This window comes from Pinus tabuliformis, chromosome 6, assembly GCF_031772625.1.
Source record: "Pinus tabuliformis cultivar Carrire ecotype Pingquan chromosome 6, CPIR1, whole genome shotgun sequence".
NCBI classification, from domain to species: domain Eukaryota; kingdom Viridiplantae; phylum Streptophyta; class Pinopsida; order Pinales; family Pinaceae; genus Pinus; species Pinus tabuliformis.
Window position 1 is genome coordinate 1,441,938,501 of NC_142292.1, and position 17,858 is coordinate 1,441,956,358.

At 38.6% G+C, this 17,858-nt stretch overlaps 1 protein-coding gene across 21 annotated transcripts in view; it reads right to left on the bottom strand.

Moving 5' to 3' along the window:
• LOC149264029 (soluble inorganic pyrophosphatase 6, chloroplastic-like) overlaps positions 1-17,858 on the bottom strand; it is a 154,221-nt gene that overhangs the window by 106,210 nt on the left and 30,153 nt on the right. The window lies entirely within an intron of this gene.

A 17,858-nucleotide genomic window follows, 5' to 3' on the forward strand; every position in this document is an offset into this window, starting at 1 on the left:
TTTATATTCTTCAATAATTCAGCAGAGAGAGAGAGAGATAGTACAATATCACAAATCTGTGATTTTACAACCACTGCAATACAATTCCAATCAGCAAGGTCAAAGCTGGTCAAACAGCTCCCAAATGACCTCAAGTCAACCTAGGAGAACTCGGCGTCCAACAGCAATAGTAAGCAACCCAAAACAATCCACAAAATATGGTCAAATAGCAGTCAACATATCAGCAATCCTACAGTTAGCCCTAACCAGTCAACGATAGTCAAATTTGTGGTCAAACAGGCTTTGGTTGCCCAACAATGCAACTAGCCTAGGAGAGGCTACCCAACCCAAGAACGCAGTCAAATGTCCTCTTCGCTGGTCAACGCATGCATAAAACAATCTCGCTGCTCCACGATCAACCCTAGGTCAACGCTGCCTAAAACAGACCTGTGTCCTTCCTTCTCCCACGTGTGAGTGCCTTCCTCCTCCTACGCATACCCAAGAGACTTGGAGAGAGCGGAATGAGATGATGAGATGAGTGTCATAATGCCTCAAGGTCTCCTCTTCTTATATGCCACGTTGAGGATAAGCTGGGGGTGTAAAACACTATTTTACTTGCTGGCCAACCTTGATAAATTGTCAAGAAAGACAAATAAATTCATATCTCCATGAATACATGTCGGAATCCGATGATCGTTAGATCAATCATACACCTCTCGATGAGAGGAATCCAAGAAAAATATCAGCTGCCATAAATGAGGTGACCCACATGGAGTTTGGCCCTAGTTGCCAATTTTAACAGACATGTTCTTCATGTCATTTTGATTATTTAGCCCTTGAAATAATTAATGTAAGACATGCTTTTCATGTTGGATTTGAAAAAGAAAATTTTGAAAATTGAAATTTGAATTTTTGGCTTAAAATAGTCAAGTTGGCCCTCCCTCAAGTCAAGTTGGCCCCAGTGAAGAGACACACCCATTCGTGAAAATAGAACATCTATATAATGGCACTTGACCTTCTCCACAAGACCACCATTCGACCTCATCACAAGAAGACAGTTTATGGGCATCCAATCACAGGTCAAGAAGAAGTAGGATGAAAAGAAGAAGGTCGAAGATGTCTCTACTTGGGATTTCTCTCTCTCTCTCTCAGATTTTGCACGTGTGACTTTTCCTAGGCAGTTTCTGGGTAGTTTTTGGGCAACATATTCTAGGCAGACTGAATTTCTAGACAGATTTGGAAGGTCGAAATTCTGTGGAGCAGAAGTTTGACTTGCCTTTGACTTGACTTGAGGGTTGGTGACCAAGTTTAACCATTAACTTGTTTGTGACTAGTAGCATTAGATGTATATCTTGTTGAATTAAAGAATCTCTCTAAGAAAAAGGCCGATGGGATTTTCCCATAAGTGGGTTTTCCCAAAGTAAATATTGTGTTCTCTTTTGTGCATTGTGATCTCTTTTGTACTTATGGTTTATGGTTGAATTTTTAAAGTGTAGTTGCTTAATGATAAATTGGAATTGTTAAAAAGAAGAACTATGTCATTAGAAGTAATTATCAGAAATTTCAGAATTTGGTGCATGTATATATATTGCACTTGAAAAATCAACAGAACCTCCCCCAGCAAGACTTGTCATTTAAGGAATATAAGGCAAGACCTAGCCATAATTGCAAGTACATGATTATAAACATGAATGGGTCATGGCCAAATATATACATTACACCAATAATTCCAACATTTATAAAGATCAAGGATGAAGTCATTATTAGGTTCCAAGAGTTTAAAGCTCTTGTGATGAACTAAACACATATGAAGATTAAGGTGTTAAGACCAAGTAATGGAGGAGAGTAGACCTCCACAAAGTTTGAATCCTTTTGCAAGGATGCAAGGTTGAAGAGGGAGCTAACAGTGTTTTACAACCCTCAGCTATACGAAGTTTCAGACAGGAAGACCAAGGCCATCATAGAGACAACCAAGGCTATGACTCATGATCAAGATTTGCTCATGTTTTTTAGGCAAGAGCATGTAGTACAACTATTTACATTTTAAACAAAGTGTCCCTGCATAATATTGAAAGACTAGATACCAATAAAATATTTTACTAGTGAGAAACCACAAACTGTGTTATGCAACCAACTCACAAAATAGAAGAAAAGATAGATCAACGACTTCAAAATCAACCTCTTCGAGGGGGCAACCTCCTTTACATTACACAAATCAACAATTCTTGGATGATACAAATGACAAGACCTCCTTTCTATATATAGGAGTCTAAGGGGTCCCAATACAATCAGAGCCTACATAACAATAATATTGTAGAGGCACGACAATAACAATAGCGGGTTTCTATGGGGCACAATAAAAACAACATGGGGACTACATGGGCACAATAATACAATAAGGGGGTTGCACTAATAACAATAAGGGGTTACACTGGTAGTATAGGGACCTAACATGCCCCTCTCCTTCAAAAAGTGTTGTCCTCAACGCTTGAGTAGTTCTAGATGCTTCTGCATAAAATTCTCATCCTCCCATATGGAATCTTTAGCGGGTAAGTTCTTCCACTTTATGAGATACTCTTAAATTGATCGATTCTTGTTTCTATGACTGCTTCAGGTTCCAAAAGGAAAACTGGGTGCACTTGGGAAGATGCAGGAAGCTCCAATTTGAATGCCATAGTACTAATCTTTTGTAACACCTTGTACGGACCATAATACATTGGTGATAATTTATTATCCTTCTTAGCTTGCTTGAGGGACATTTGTTTATATGGTTGTAGTCATAGAAATACTCAGTCACCTACATCAAAGCTTCTTTCGTTGCGATGTTGATCTGCCTGTTGTTTCATTCTATTTTGCGCCAAAGTGAGGTTATCCTTTAATAGTTTGAGAACTTGTTGTTGATGCTCAATGTGATCTTCCACTGCTTGAACCTTAGAATTTTCTTTTAAAGATGATGTGATGAATGGTGGATGATATCCATAAAGTGCCATAAATGGGGTCATTTTTGCTGCAGTATGGAAGGAAGTGTTATACCACCATTCAACCAGAGGCAACCACTTGACCCATTGTGTCTGTTTATTAGATACAAAGCAACGAAGATATCCTTCCAAACATTTGTTCACTATCTCAGTTTTCCCATCAGATTGAGGATGATAAGATGAGCTATGAGCTAACTGAGTACCCAGACAAGAAAATAATTTTGTCCAAAAATTTCCAGTGAAAATGGGATCTCTGTCGCTTACAATAATCTTTGGGTTTCCATGTAGCTTTTGAATTGTTTCCATAAATGCAGTAGCAACTGTACTGGCTTTAAATGGATGAGATAATGCACAAAAGTGTGCATACTTGGTAAGTCTATCAACTACCACCATGATGACACTCTTTCCTTCGGACTTGGGTAAACCTGTGATAAAATCCATTGAAACCTCCTCCCAACGTTGACTTGGAATGGATAAAGGTTGTAACAGACCTGGGGTCTTAATTGTCTCAACTTTATTTTGTTGGCAAACCAAACATTCTGCCACAAACTTTTGAATATCAGATTTAAGGCCATCCCAAAAAAAATATTTCTTAACCCTGTGGTAAGTTTTTAAAAATCCTGAGTGCCCTCCTAAAGGAGAGGTGTGCAATTCCAGAAGAATCTTTTGTTTGAGTTGGGAATTCTTATAGAGATATAAGCAATCTTTGTACCATAGCGAATCATTTTTCCAGCTAAATGTATCAGATGTACTGGGATCTTGCTGCAACTTTTGAATGAGTGCCCAAACTTCTTCGTCATTCTTCCATTCATCCCTTGCTTCGTTTATCCAATCTGGTTGGATAATAGAAATGACACAAAATAATGCTTCCACATCCTCATCCTTTCTTGAGAGTGTATCTGCAACAACATTTTGCTTCCCTTTGTTGTAAATGATTTCAAAGTCATAACCCAACATCTTTGTGACCCATTTTTGTTCCTCTTTTGAAGATAATCTTTGTTCTAGAAAGTATTTAAAACTATCATGATCCGTTTTCACCTTGAGGTGTCTTCCCATTAAGTAGGGTCATCGTTTCTTAAGTGCATGTAGTATTTCCAACATTTCCTTCTCATAAATAGCTTTCTGTAAATACTTTCCTTTGATTGGACGACTTTCGAAAGCAATGGGTCTTTCTTTGATTGGACGACTTTCAAAAGCAATGGGTCTTTCTTCTTGCATTAAAACAGCACCAATTCCATTTCATGAGGCATCACATTCCACAATAAAGGTTTTTGTGAAGTCTGGCGTAGCTAAGACCGGTGTTTGGCACATTGCCTCTTTAAGATGTTCAAAGGCCTTCGTTGCTTGTGGAGTCCAAGAAAATGCATCTTTCTTTAATAATGTTGTTAGAGGTGCTGTTATTCTCCCATAATTCTTAACAAACTTGCGATAATACCCTGTCAACCCGATAAATCCTCGCAGATGCTTTATGGATGTGGGGATTTTCCATTCCTTAATGGCTTTAATTTTGCTAGGGTCTACCTTAACACCTTCATGAGATACAATATGACCCAGATATTCCACCTCTTGTACTCCAAAGAAACATTTAGAGGTTTTTGCATATAATTGTTTCTCCTCCAATAGTTTGAACACCTTGTCAACATGTTGAACATGATCCTTCCAAGACTTGTTGTAGATTAGTATATCATCAAAAAATACTAACACAAATTTTCTTAGGGTGGGTTTGAAAATGGAATTCATCAAACCTTGAAATGTCGAAGGTGCATTGGTAAGGCCAAAAGGCATGACCAAAAATTCATAATGACCCTCATGAGTTCTAAATGTTGTTTTTACAATGTCTTCAGTCTTCATTCTGATTTGATGATATCCTGAACGAAGATCCAACTTGGTGAAGTAAATTGCTCTATGTAATTCATCCAATAATTCATCAATGACAGGAATGGGAAATTTATCTTTAATAGTGAGCTTGTTGAGCTCCCTATAATCTGAACACATGCGCCATGATCTATCCTTCTTGTGTACCAATACTACTGGAGTAGAAAAAGAATTTTGACTAGGTTGAATTATACCAGCCTCTAGCATTTCTACAACCATACGTTCAATTTCACTCTTTTGGGCATATGGATATCTGTAAGGCTTGATGTTTGGGGGAACACTTCCTAGAATCAAATGAATAGCATGATCATGATCACGAATAGGTGGGAGGCCTTTGGGAGTCTCAAATACCTTAGAATGATTGTCCAAAGCTTTTTGGAGATCTAGAGAAATAGATGATTTCGATGTGGGAACCTCTAGGGAACATAATTGTGCAATTACGCCCCGTTGTTCTTTCTTTAGAAGTTTTGTCATGTTGTTAGAGTTCATTATCTTTCCTGGTTTCCCTGCGATACCCCTTAATTCAACTTCCTTTCCTTCCCAAAAAAAATTCAAGAAAAGTTCTTGAAAATTAAAAGCTATCGTACCCAAAGATTGTAGTCATTGAACTCCTAGTACAACATCAGCACCACCCATTGGAATGGAAAGCATTGACCTATTCAATACATATTCTCCCATGGATAGCTTGATATTATGGCACTTTCCAGAGCAATATATGGTTCCTCCATTTGTAACCACCACTTGAAACTTTGGTGCTGGATATAGGAAGCAATTCAATTCCTTGGTTATCTTACAATGAATAAAATTATGGGTACTAACCGAATGAATCAACACTAATACCTTTTTCTTTTTGATATGTCCTTCTATCTTGAGAGTTTGAGGAGTGGTAATTCTTGCCAATGCATTACAAGATATGGTCGGATTCATTTCTTCTTTCTCTAGGGTTGGTTCCTAGTGTATATCCTCTTCTTTTGATGTTTCTTGTTCATTTTCTTCCTCCTCTTCACAATCTATGTAAAATAATTTCTTCTCAGCACACTTATGACCTTTAGTGTAGTTTCTATCACAACTGTAACAAAGCCCTTTTGCTCTTTTTTCTTCCAATTGTTGCGGCGTCAACCTTGTAGGTTGTGGAACGCTAGGGGCAGCAACACTTCCATCTTTATAGTTGAGTGGTAGGCTTCCTTGTTGCCATAATTTTGCTTTCAATTTTTCTTGCCAACCTGAATGCCTTCTCCAATGAATCGAGTTCCCAAATTCGAACCTTATGTTGGATGTTATCCTTTAAATTCCCTAGGAACACATCAATTTTATGCTCCTCTAGAATATCTTTTACCCTTATATCCAATTTTTGGAATTCCTCAATGTGCTCCACCATTGAACCCTTTTGTTTGAGATTTATCAATTAGCTAAAGAAGGTGTTGCATTTTGTATCCTCGTAATGTGCTATCATTTCCTCCATAAAAATTGACCAAGTAACAATTTGTTTACGACAGCAAAGCCATTGATACCATACAAACTAGTTGGGTTCTAAATATAAAGTTGCAATGCGTACCTTTTGTGTGTTTTGCACATTATGGAGATCGAAATATTGCTCCATCTATAGTATCCATGTTACGAGATCCTTGATATCAAACTTCCTCATATTGATCTTTGGAACATGGTGGATCTTCAATCCAACATTAGATTCTATGGAATCATGATTAACGTTTCTTTTGTTCTCATCATGAGTTTCCTCTACTACCTTTTCACCATTAGGAAGCATTTATTGAAGCAACTTTATCAAACCTCCTTTCAAACCTTCCATGTCTTTCTTCAAATCTTCAATGTTTACTTCTAAACCATCCATCTTAGACTCCACGCCATCCATCTTAAGCTTCCACGTTATCCATCTTAGCTTCCATGCCTTTCTTTAAACCATCCATCTTAGCTTCTGTTAATTTTTGTGAGAGTAAAATTTGTTGCACTTGGTCTTGTAATTTTGATATATCATGTTGCATTTCTTCCTCTTTTTCATGAGTCATGGTAGAGCTTTCAGGTTGCTTACTAGGTGTCTCCATTTTCTTTCTTTGGGGCATCAATAAATTATAATTATGCTTCACTATGCCCTTTGAATTACTTCAAACTAATTTTTCAAACCAAACTTATGCAATTTTTTAAAAAAACTACACACATTTTTTCGCTTTGTAGGAGCTTGATATTGAATCTGTTGTATCTCTGTAATTTCGGATCTCCAAGGTCTGAAATTTCATCCTATGATATCCCTCTAAGTCCTTTTTCCAACCCCACAAGTCTGATCAAGATTGGATTCTCCACGAAAGGGTTATTCCAAATCTCCAACGATGACCTGATTATAGACGAGTTCAGTAGAGCAAACTTATACGAAGTGCCATGTGTCACTGTTTCGACCTTCGGACCTGGAAACGATACATAGAAAACTGCAATCTGTCCTCTTTCTATAACGTTTTACGAAATTGCAATTTGCTGCTCAGAGAGAAAGCTATGACGATATTCCTAAGGTCACTTGTTTGAGATATAATTTGGAAGCCTACAAAAACTCTAACTTCCTTGGATCATATCTCCAAAATTATAGCGAGACAAGACTTGAAATTCGGAAACAAGGTTCAACACGATTTTGGCTCGAATAGGTTTTAATTTCAGCTTCTGAAACTTCGTAGAAAAAAATTTATAGTGAAAATTCCACGATGACCTGTTTGAAGTAGCGAAACACTAGAATCCAAAGCTTTGATACCAAATGTTATGCAACCAGCTCACAAAATAGAAAAAAATATAGATCAACGACTTCAAAATCAACCTCTTCGAGGGGGCAACCTCCTTTACATTACACAAATCAACAATTCTTGGATGATACAAATTACAAGACCTCCTTTCTATATATAGGAGTCTAAGCGGTCCCAATACAAGCAGAGCCTAGATAACAATAATATTGTAGGGGCACAACAATAACAATAATGGGCTTCTATGGGGCACAATAATAACAACATGGGACTACATGGGCACAATAATACAATACGAGGGTTGCACTAATAACAATAAGGGGTTACACTAGTAGTATAGGGACCTAACAAGTAGCTTGCTTTTGACAATTTGGTTATCCTATGTATAATCATGTTCCTTATGAAAAGACATCTAAGCTTGAAGGAGATCTTTCTTGGTGAAAATGAGTCCTCCAAAACTTATAAGGTCTACACTCCATCATAACAGAAGACAATAGTGAGAGGATATGTGAAGTTCAATGAGGAGTCTTGGTCCTCCAGGTCTTGAGAACTAGAATAGCCTCTAGGAGGCTGTTTTATAGATTCTAATAGAAGTGCATTCATGTTGGCAGGCATGCATATGTCATCTTTAGGAGTTGAATTCTCTTCAGTTTTCTTTATGTTTTTGCATGTACTTATATTTTCTTAGATTGGATGTTGATCCCTATGATAGTACGGCGCAACGCATGAAGATGTGCTAATATAGGAGGGTGTGATGCCCCATATAACTAAATAAGTAATATAATAATAATAAATAAATAAATAAAGGCTACTTATCCAATAAAAAGAGAAAAACACTAAAGAGAAAACATCTAGTCAACATGTATAAAAAAATATATTATCAACGTTAGCACGATCGAGACTTTCTCTGTTGTTCTCTTGTGGCAAATGGTGAAAGCAAGTTCCTGCTTCGTTAATGAAAAGAAGACTAAAATTGACACCATGGGAACAAAACGCTTTTCCTTATCACACATGTTTCACCCTTAACAATAAACGACAGTTAATAAATATTTTTTATACACAAGGGAAATGTAATGTGACATGTCAGACATGCATGGAATAAAGATCAGATCGAATTTGAAAACTAATTATCTTAAAATATGGGGCATTACAGAGGGGGTAGATCCTTTGAGGCACATGCATGAATGAATGGTGTAATGTTCTCTAGTTGTGCATGATCTTTTAGCACATCTATCCATGCAATAGGGGCATTGCTCTAAGTGATGATGGTTAGGGTTTGACCCTATTAGCTAGTGTTGGAATTCTTGCAAACCTAGCACCCGACACTTAATTCCTAGCAGATTACAAATATACTAACTAATTGCACAACTAGGTTCATTAACACAAGAAATTCAACAAAAGCAAAATATACCAATCTCAATCACAAAATAGATGACACAAAAGATTCTACCCAATCACAGTTCTTCATTAACTTTCGGAACTTACATGGGCTCCCATCCTGGAAAAATGGCCCAACCAAGGAAATACATATAACAATTGGATTTGATCCTGTTGATCAAGCCCTCCTTGGCTAATATGGATCTCCTTGTTGCCCCCTTCCTTGGACCCAACACACTCACTGAGATGCCTCTATCAATCTTGTGTTGTACAGTGTGTCTTCTTCTTCTCCTTTGCCTTGCTTTTATAACTTTACATTGAGCTAAATCCCTAGCCCTAATCTCTAAAGTGACCGATAGCCGAGATTGGATCTTGCCTCACTTGAGATCGAGGGCTGAGATTAAAACATAATCACTAGAGTAATTAATTTACTTTCCCTAAGTTTACTTTAGCTCAATAAGCCAACATAATAATTATGTGATTTTCCTAAGTCTAACTTAGGCTAAGTTACAAATGCAACTTGCCCATAGCAGAGCAAGTATTCTAAGGAGATCTTGGGTAACTTTTGCACGCCTAAACACTTAGGCATATGCAGAAGTACCTGCCCAAGCTACAAATCAACCCTTTCTCTTAGTGACGGAGGTACTTCTACCACCTAGCACTGACTTCAATTTTGGAACTACAATCGTTGTCATGGTTGTTCCTTGTAAACTAGAAAACTTCCATGCTACAAACATCAACACTTTCTCTTAGTGAGGGAGGTACTTCTGCCACCTAAGACTAACTTCAATTTTGGAACTACATTCGTTGTCATGGTTGTTCCTTGTAAACTATAAACCTTCCATGCCATCTGGTTTGGGAACATGCTCGAAGTGTTGCTTTCCCTGACCTAGTTCCTAGAAGTTTCCTAGTCCTGGACATCCTGTAAAGTCATCTCGTACAAGAGACCTTGACAGATTTGGAGGAATCTATCCTAATGCTCCCCTCCTGAACTAGAAGGTTGACTACCTTTGAGCTACTCAACCTTCAAAGCTACCTGCTCCTTGTTTTTTGTCACTGCTTTGCTTTGTGCCATTATTCAAATAGGTTGGCCTTTTAACCTATACATGTTGCTCTCTCTATCTCATGTGACATGTCCCTTATTAGAGTTATATCCACTAAGTCTCGTCAATACCTTCCCATCCTGGAATGCTACACAGAAACCCTTCCTCTCTAACACAAAGACTGAGAACATACTCCACCTGAGTGCTGGTACCCACAATACATCCCACGTCCTTCACTTCCATCCTACCTCCTTACTCAAGTTGGAATACCATTGTTCCAACCCCCTTCACTACATGTTTGGTATCAACACCAAACTCCCCATGTGGTCCTAAGTCCCACTCAATCAAGTTGTTAAACTATTCCCATGCTCCCGCCATATGCCTTGTGGCTCCATTGTCTAGCAGTGACACACCCACCAATAATGTGTCTGAGGTAAGGTAGGAAATAAGTACAAATTTGGTTTCGAACATCTTAGCAAACTCCTCCCGAGCTTCAATCAATTGGGTTTATCTCGGGTGGTTGGGAAGAATGATTGTTATCCTCCCACCCAAGTTCAATTCCCGCTAGTGACATGATGAAATTTGATGTAATGTCTTCAACCCTTGATGTAATGATTGAAAAGATAAAAACATGTATATTCCTCATATGAAATATACAGATATTCATTTTTTTTAAACTCTTCCTAAGCTTCTGTCAGTGCAGCTACAATTGGTTGCATACCCTTCCCCCCTTTCTTCCTCTCTGGACACTATGAAGCATAGTGTCCCATCTTATGACAGGCAAAACATTTGACTTTAGTCAAGTCCTTTTTCTTCTTGGATTGTGAGGTTGACTTCTCACCCTTATTACTCAAACCTTTGCTCCTCGTTGCCTGATTGACAAGAGTATGACTCTCATCATCCCCACTCTTATGTTGTCCTCCAAACAATGATTTCTCCCAAATCTTTTTTTGGGTGAAGTCATGCCACAGTGTGTTCCAATCTAGTAGCTTTTCTCTTTCTAGAACACACGTTACAAAGGTAACCCATGGTTTTGAGAACCCAGTCAATGTTATCCTTACAAGCTCACCATCTGAAAAGGCTACCCCAATAGCTCCAAGCTCATCTCGAACTTGTTGGATCCTAGCGAGGTATGATGCCACGATATCTAATTCAATCAACTTGGTGTTCCTGAGCTTCTCCCTCAACAACACTTTATGATTTTGATTATCACTCTGGTATAAACTCTTCAGAGCAGTCCACATCTCATGGGCACTATTCTTCCCTGACATGTAAGGGATTACATAATCCTTCACCCCATATATGATGATACGTCTAGCCTTAACATCTTTCAATTTGTGGGCTATCAAAGTTGTAGCATCTAAAGAAGTTGAAACCTAAATGTTTGAAAACTCCCATAGGTTGTTTTCCTTAAAAACCAACGCTATCCTCTCCTTCCATGGACTAAAGTTATAAGTTCCATGCAACCTATCCTCAAATCTCATACCAGTTAATGCCATCTTGAAATAGGAAAATCAATTGACTATCAAGCTCTAATTGGTATGATCTCCCACTCTCCCTCTGAGAGATGACTTCTATCAATCTCACAATCTACCTATCTCTTGGCTTTCAACACATTTAGTTGCCAACGTCTCTACCAGCAACAAGCCCACAAACCATGTGAACCCTCGGCGGTCCAATCTTCTCTATTGTTGCTTGCTCATGCCGCCTTTCTTAATGTCTTGTGTTGTTGTGGTGGTTCCGATGACAATAACCCTTCAATATTGGCACTCTCAACCGATTTGTTGTGCTAACAGTTGTGGGTCCTTACAACAACAATCAACTTTTATTCCCCCAACACACTATTGGGTAACATCAACAATACCTTTACAATCCATTTCCTTGGCCCCAAAAGCATTGTCTCTCCTGCATGCAACCAAATCACAACTCGATTGGTTGGGTGGCTCAGGCCTTTCTTCTCTACGCTCTACTCCCCAGCTTGTTGACCACCTTCTATCAATAATTTGTATTCTTGTGCCCGACCCTATCTACCACCAGTGTTTATAGATTCTGTCGACGACCCCTTGAGAAGCCCAACCATCACTTGCATGCGTTGTGGCTTCTTTGCATGCCCATTTCACAACCTCCACTCAACACTTCCTTCAGCACATGATTTCTATGGTGGTTGACTTGTTTGGTGGCTATGCCTACAACTTGTTCCACCGTTGGCCCTGTTTTCTCATGCCTCCAACCACCATTCTCCCTCTCTCTGTAGCGGCTCACTTCCATGGGGTTGTTTGGTGGGTTGTCGACCCTGGCCAACAGAAAGGTTGTTCTGACATCCCATTATTAGCCACCCCAATCTTTCCCTTTTTCTTTTTTTTAATCTTAAACTCAACCCAGGAAAATGATTTTCAACCCCCTTTAAAAAAATTTATCTCTTCAACCGTAGTTGTACCATACAGTCGATTCCTTTAGCCGCCCTAAAAATATTTCCACTCGTACAATCACAACCAAACTTGACCCAACGATCCTGTACAAACCTAACACCTATGATTCAAAGATAGATATCTCAAAGTTTCTTCTCTGATACTGTTAGCCTCCTATTGCAATAGGTTTTCATATTTCATGATTGGCTGTTTAAATGCCAAAAATGTCATCTTTTTCATGCTGCAAAGGTTCCATATTTCCAAGAAAACTCAGAAAATTTAAAAAATGTATAGAGGGTATGCCCTAAAAGAAAAATCGAAGGGCAAAAAAAATGAATTGGCCAAAGAGAAAAATAAATGAAATGAACCCCAAACAAAGGCCAGGAAAGTGTGCAAGCTCAAATGCCACTACTATGTTCCATTTTTGATGAATTATTCCATTTTTGAAAGATTTCATGGTTAAGGGAAGGCCAAACAGCTTAATCTTGGCTTCCCTAGGTTTAAATTGCTTGTTTTAGAAGATAGAGAATTAAGATCTGACCAAACTGTTTAATCTTGGCAGATTATTAGCTAGGTAGAGAAGCAAGGGTGCTCAACAGCTTAATCTGAGCCCCTGGCAGAAATAAGGGTAGATTTAGATAGGAGGATAGCCAAAAGAAAAGATGAAAAGCTGGGTTTGCTAGTTCAAGTGCACCCAAACAAAAAGAAGACAAAATGCTAGGTAAGTAGGCTGGGTAGGCAGTTTTGAGGTTGCAGAATCAAGGATTGTGATCAGTTTTGTGTTTCAAAGTGTTAAATCTACTTCAGATCACAAGTGCAAGGCATTTTTCCCTTGGAGCAGCTCAAGCGAGGCATGACTAACTTCCCCTTCTTCCTTTTCCCCAAATCATTCACTAATTTCCCCTAAAAGATGTTAAGATCTGCTTGATATCTTTAAAATTCATCATATTCCATAACATTTGCCTAAGTAAAGATCTGCTTTGCTTATAGGTGCTCATATTTCTTCTATAAAGTCCTATTTCCCCTTTGTAGCCTAAGATTTCTATACTTAGCGCTTTCTTCACAAAGTCCATATTAATTTCTAACTCTATTATGTAAATCCCTATCTATTTCCCCTTCCCCTACTAAAAATATGTTAAATATCCCCCTTATATACATATCCCCTCCCTCTGGTTGAAATATAACCATAAATATGCCTTGGGAATTACTAAGTTTATTTGAAACTTAGTAAGAACCCTCATTTTGCTCATTTAACCATCTTCCAATGCTTTGGACCCCTTCCAATGCATAAAACCCCTTATTTACTTCATAAAAACCCTTTCCCAATGCTTTAGACTTCTTCCATTGCATTAAAATTCCCCCTCCGATGTATAAAAACCCTCTTTTTATCTTTTTCAAGGCATAAAACCCCCTTCCGATGCTTTAAACCCATTTTAAAGCATAAAAAACCCTCCTCCGATGGCATTCCCCCCCCCCTCCGACACGATATCGTTGTCGGAGGTAGCAGCAGTGTTGGCCCCTTATAGTGTTGCCTCCCCGATTTAACATTCCCCTTCCTCTGATGCGATATCGTTGTCGCATCCGAAGCGATATCGCTATCGGGAGGCCTTTCCATCGCAATCCATTAATCATCGCATATTCCATATATTTCCATTTATTCCCGCTTTACCGCATATTTCATGTTTTACCACAAACCTTAAGTTTTACCGCAAAACTTAGGTTTACCGCAATTCTCCATTTTATAATAAAACACATGCATTATCGCATCGCTATCGCATATATATATATAAGGCCCGCACCCATAGACCTCCGCCGACGCGATATTGCGATCGCGCGGCAGCCGTCCGATCTGCCCTCAGATCAACGGTCCAGATCATGTCGCATCGCCCCATATCGCTCGCCCATCGCTATAATATAACGCCTCCGCCCCCGATAGCCGATCGCCGATGCGATATCGGCGATCGCTATATCGCATCGCATATATATATAAAACACTCCGCCCCCGGGTCCCCGCTGATAGCGATATTGCGATTCAATCGCAACCGTTGGATCTGCCTTCGCGCGATCCAACGGCCCTAATTAATTCTCCGCTACAATAATCGCTCCCGCTTGTTTTTTCATCAAAATTTCTTTATAAAAGCATTTTTGCTTTATAAAGGAAAAAGGGGCTATTTCGTCATATTATTTAGCCTGTGCCCGTGCGCGCTCCAGTTCAAAGGATGCTTAGCATTTCTCAGCCATTTTTTATCAATCCAAGCCCAGATTTGCTCCAGACAACGAGCACGGCCCCAGCACCAATTATCAGTGTGCAAATCCTCCTCTATTATGCAGTATTTCTCCTGTTTTGATAGTATTTTGATCGGCCAAGCGCCGAAACAGTTCTAAAGGCCACGGAAAGCGCAGCAGCAGTCAAATCTCGCCATAAAGTGGCAGGCAAGGGCGATTTTGCAGTTAAAGTATATCAGAGTAGCGGCAAAGAGTATCAGATTAAAGAATATCAGTGGAAAACTTTAATATCAAAGCAGATGAGCAATAAAGAGCCCCAGCAAAGTCAAAGAGTATCAGTGATGGAGTTTTAAGCCATTAAGGCTCACCAGATCAGAGTTTAATGCGCATAAGGCCACCTAAGGGCAGCGCTGCAGAAACCAAAGCACAGTTATGGCCAAATGAACAGCACAGAGCTCAAAGGACACCACATTTACTCATTTTTGATGCAGCTGCTTCCAGCGCAGCTTAGATAGATATTTGTTACATTTATTTCAGCATAAGTTAGGTTAATCAAAGTTATTTCCCCAGATCTTCCCTCAGATCTGTTTTGTAGATATTTTTCCTATAAATACCACCCTGAACAATGTATTAAGGGTTGGTTGGTTGGTTGTTGTTGAAAAACTCATTCTAGACTTGCGCTGTATATTTTGAGAACTTTTATGAACAAAGATAGCTGGAATGCTTTGCTTTTGAACTGTCTGGTGTGGATTTGATGGCTGAAGAGCTGATTACAGAATTCTAGTGCTACTTCATGGAACAATAAGTCTTTCTTACCTGTTTTCAGTTTCTATGTTTGTAATATCATCTATGTGTCATGATCTAAGTTGCAGGAAGAAAGAATAGTTCAGAAGTTACTTAGTTGTATTCTGTTCTCAATTTCTGTGATTTATCTATGTTTTTCCTCTGAATTAGTCCTGAATATGAATACTTCTTTGCTCATATTTGCACTAGTTCCTTCATATATGAATGTTGTTTAGGAATCCTTGATTGCTCCTATATAATGTTCACTCACCTTCCCTCTGTTAGCATAATGAGAGCTACTTAGTTGCCTTTCATTCCCTGACCACCATTTCACCCTTATTCCAGCTTGAAATTGTTCCTTGTTTAGCTATCTTGCTCTGTAATCCTTCTTTGCCAAAGAAAACACACCCAGCAACCCATAATCCTTGACTCCATGCCCAATGGTCTGAACTTCTCATTTTTTATGCCAACTCTGTTTGAAAAACATCACCCATCCCACCAAACTTAAAACAAAACCCATGTACACCATAACTAGCCTAAAATCATATCAAAACAAAGCTAAATTTTAAAGAGAGAGCCCTCTCTGATTGCAGGTAGGCTAGGACCTGCAATCCAAAGATTGGTTTGTGGTTACCTCGACCGTATCCCTTAAGGAGCCAAGGGACAACCTGAGTGATAACAGATACCATGTTAGAATTCCTACAAACCTAACACCCAGCGCTTAACACAAATGCTCATTGAATTGCATAGCTAGGTTCATTAACACAAAAAATTCAGCGGAAGCAAAATATACCAATCTCAATCATGAAGTAGATAACAAAACAGATTCTACCCAATCACAGTTCTTCATTAACTTTCAGAAGTTACTTGGGCTCTCGTCCTAGGAAAATGGCTCAACTGAGGAAATACATACAACAACTAGATCTGATCCAACTGATCAAGTCCTCCTTGGCTAATCTCGATCTGCTTGCTGCCCTCTTCGTCGGAACCAACACACTCACTGAAATGTTTCTCTCAATCTTGTGCTATTGTACGGTGTGTCTTCTCTTCTCCTTAGCATTGCTTTTATAACTTTACATTGAACTAAATCCCTAAACCTAATCTCCAAAGTGATTGACCCCAGAGATTAAATCTTGCCTCACTTGTGATCAAGGGCTGAGACTAAAACATAATCATTAAACTAATTAATTTACTTTTCCTGAGTTTACTTTAGCCCAATAAGCCAACATAATAATTATGTGTTTTTCCTAGGTCTAACTTAAGCTAAGTTACAAATGCAACTTGCTCACACTAGAGCAAGTGATCTAAGGAGATCTTGGGTGACTTCTGCATGCCTAGACTCTTAGGCCTGTACAGAAGCACCTGCCCGAGCTACAAACATCAACAGCTGGGGTGCTCCTTCACATGAGTCCAAATATGTTGTAACCCTAGGTCTTCCTATTCTATAAAGGAGACCCAAGGCACACAACTGTGTTGGTTAGCATATTCAAGTTTTGAACTATAGCAGTGTAATTCTTCTTTCAGTTTTCAATAGAAGATAGATGCAGTATTGAGTGGTCAGTTTGTGTTTTTCCTGTTCATGTTTCCAGCAATAAGTGTTTGTGGATTATTGTATTCAGAAAATTGTAGTTTTGATTGGAGGCTTTATTTTTAAATTTTTGCCACCGAGTGTTTAGATTAATTTTTCTAAGTGCAGAATCTGTTTACCATGGTCTGAAATTTCAATAGGTTACTTTCAGAGGGCATCTACTTATCCAGAAATCCTTTATAACATGATTGTTTAGATTATTTGACCCCTTCTCCTTGGTGACAGGTCTGAGAGCTCTAGTTGTCAGTGGACTTATAGTTTTTCTGCACAACTGGAAGGAGGAAGGTTTGAATCCTTCAGATGATTTGCCATGGATTCGCCATTTTGAAACTGTGGGCAATGTGACAGAAAACCTATATGGTAGGTAGATACCCAATTAACGGCTATCCAGATTCCAAACTGTAAAGCGTAATAACCAGATACCTATGATACCAGTTCTTCATATATATTCAGTAAAACCTTTGCCATAGGATAAATGTGTATAAAAATTTCTTATGGATGTATATAGATCTAATTCATACAAGCCAACTTCTTGAAGAAAAACATGCTATAATATACAAGGGCGTTGACATACATTTGATGTACGTTTCTATAAGATTTGACTTAGTAACAAGATTGAACATCTGTCCTTATGTGACAAATGTCAACGGTAATTGTTGGTCTAAAAATAATAGAAACTAATTGTAGGACTTAAACACATGGAAATGAATTGGATCCATTGGTTTCTCTAAATGAGGGGAAAAGTTGCAAAATTCATCAGAAACAAATAAAGAGAATTTAATTAATCTCTCCAGGTCATCATATATTGCTGACTTAGAACATTCAAAGAGAAATCCCATCTCAAGTATATCTACAATTTCCAA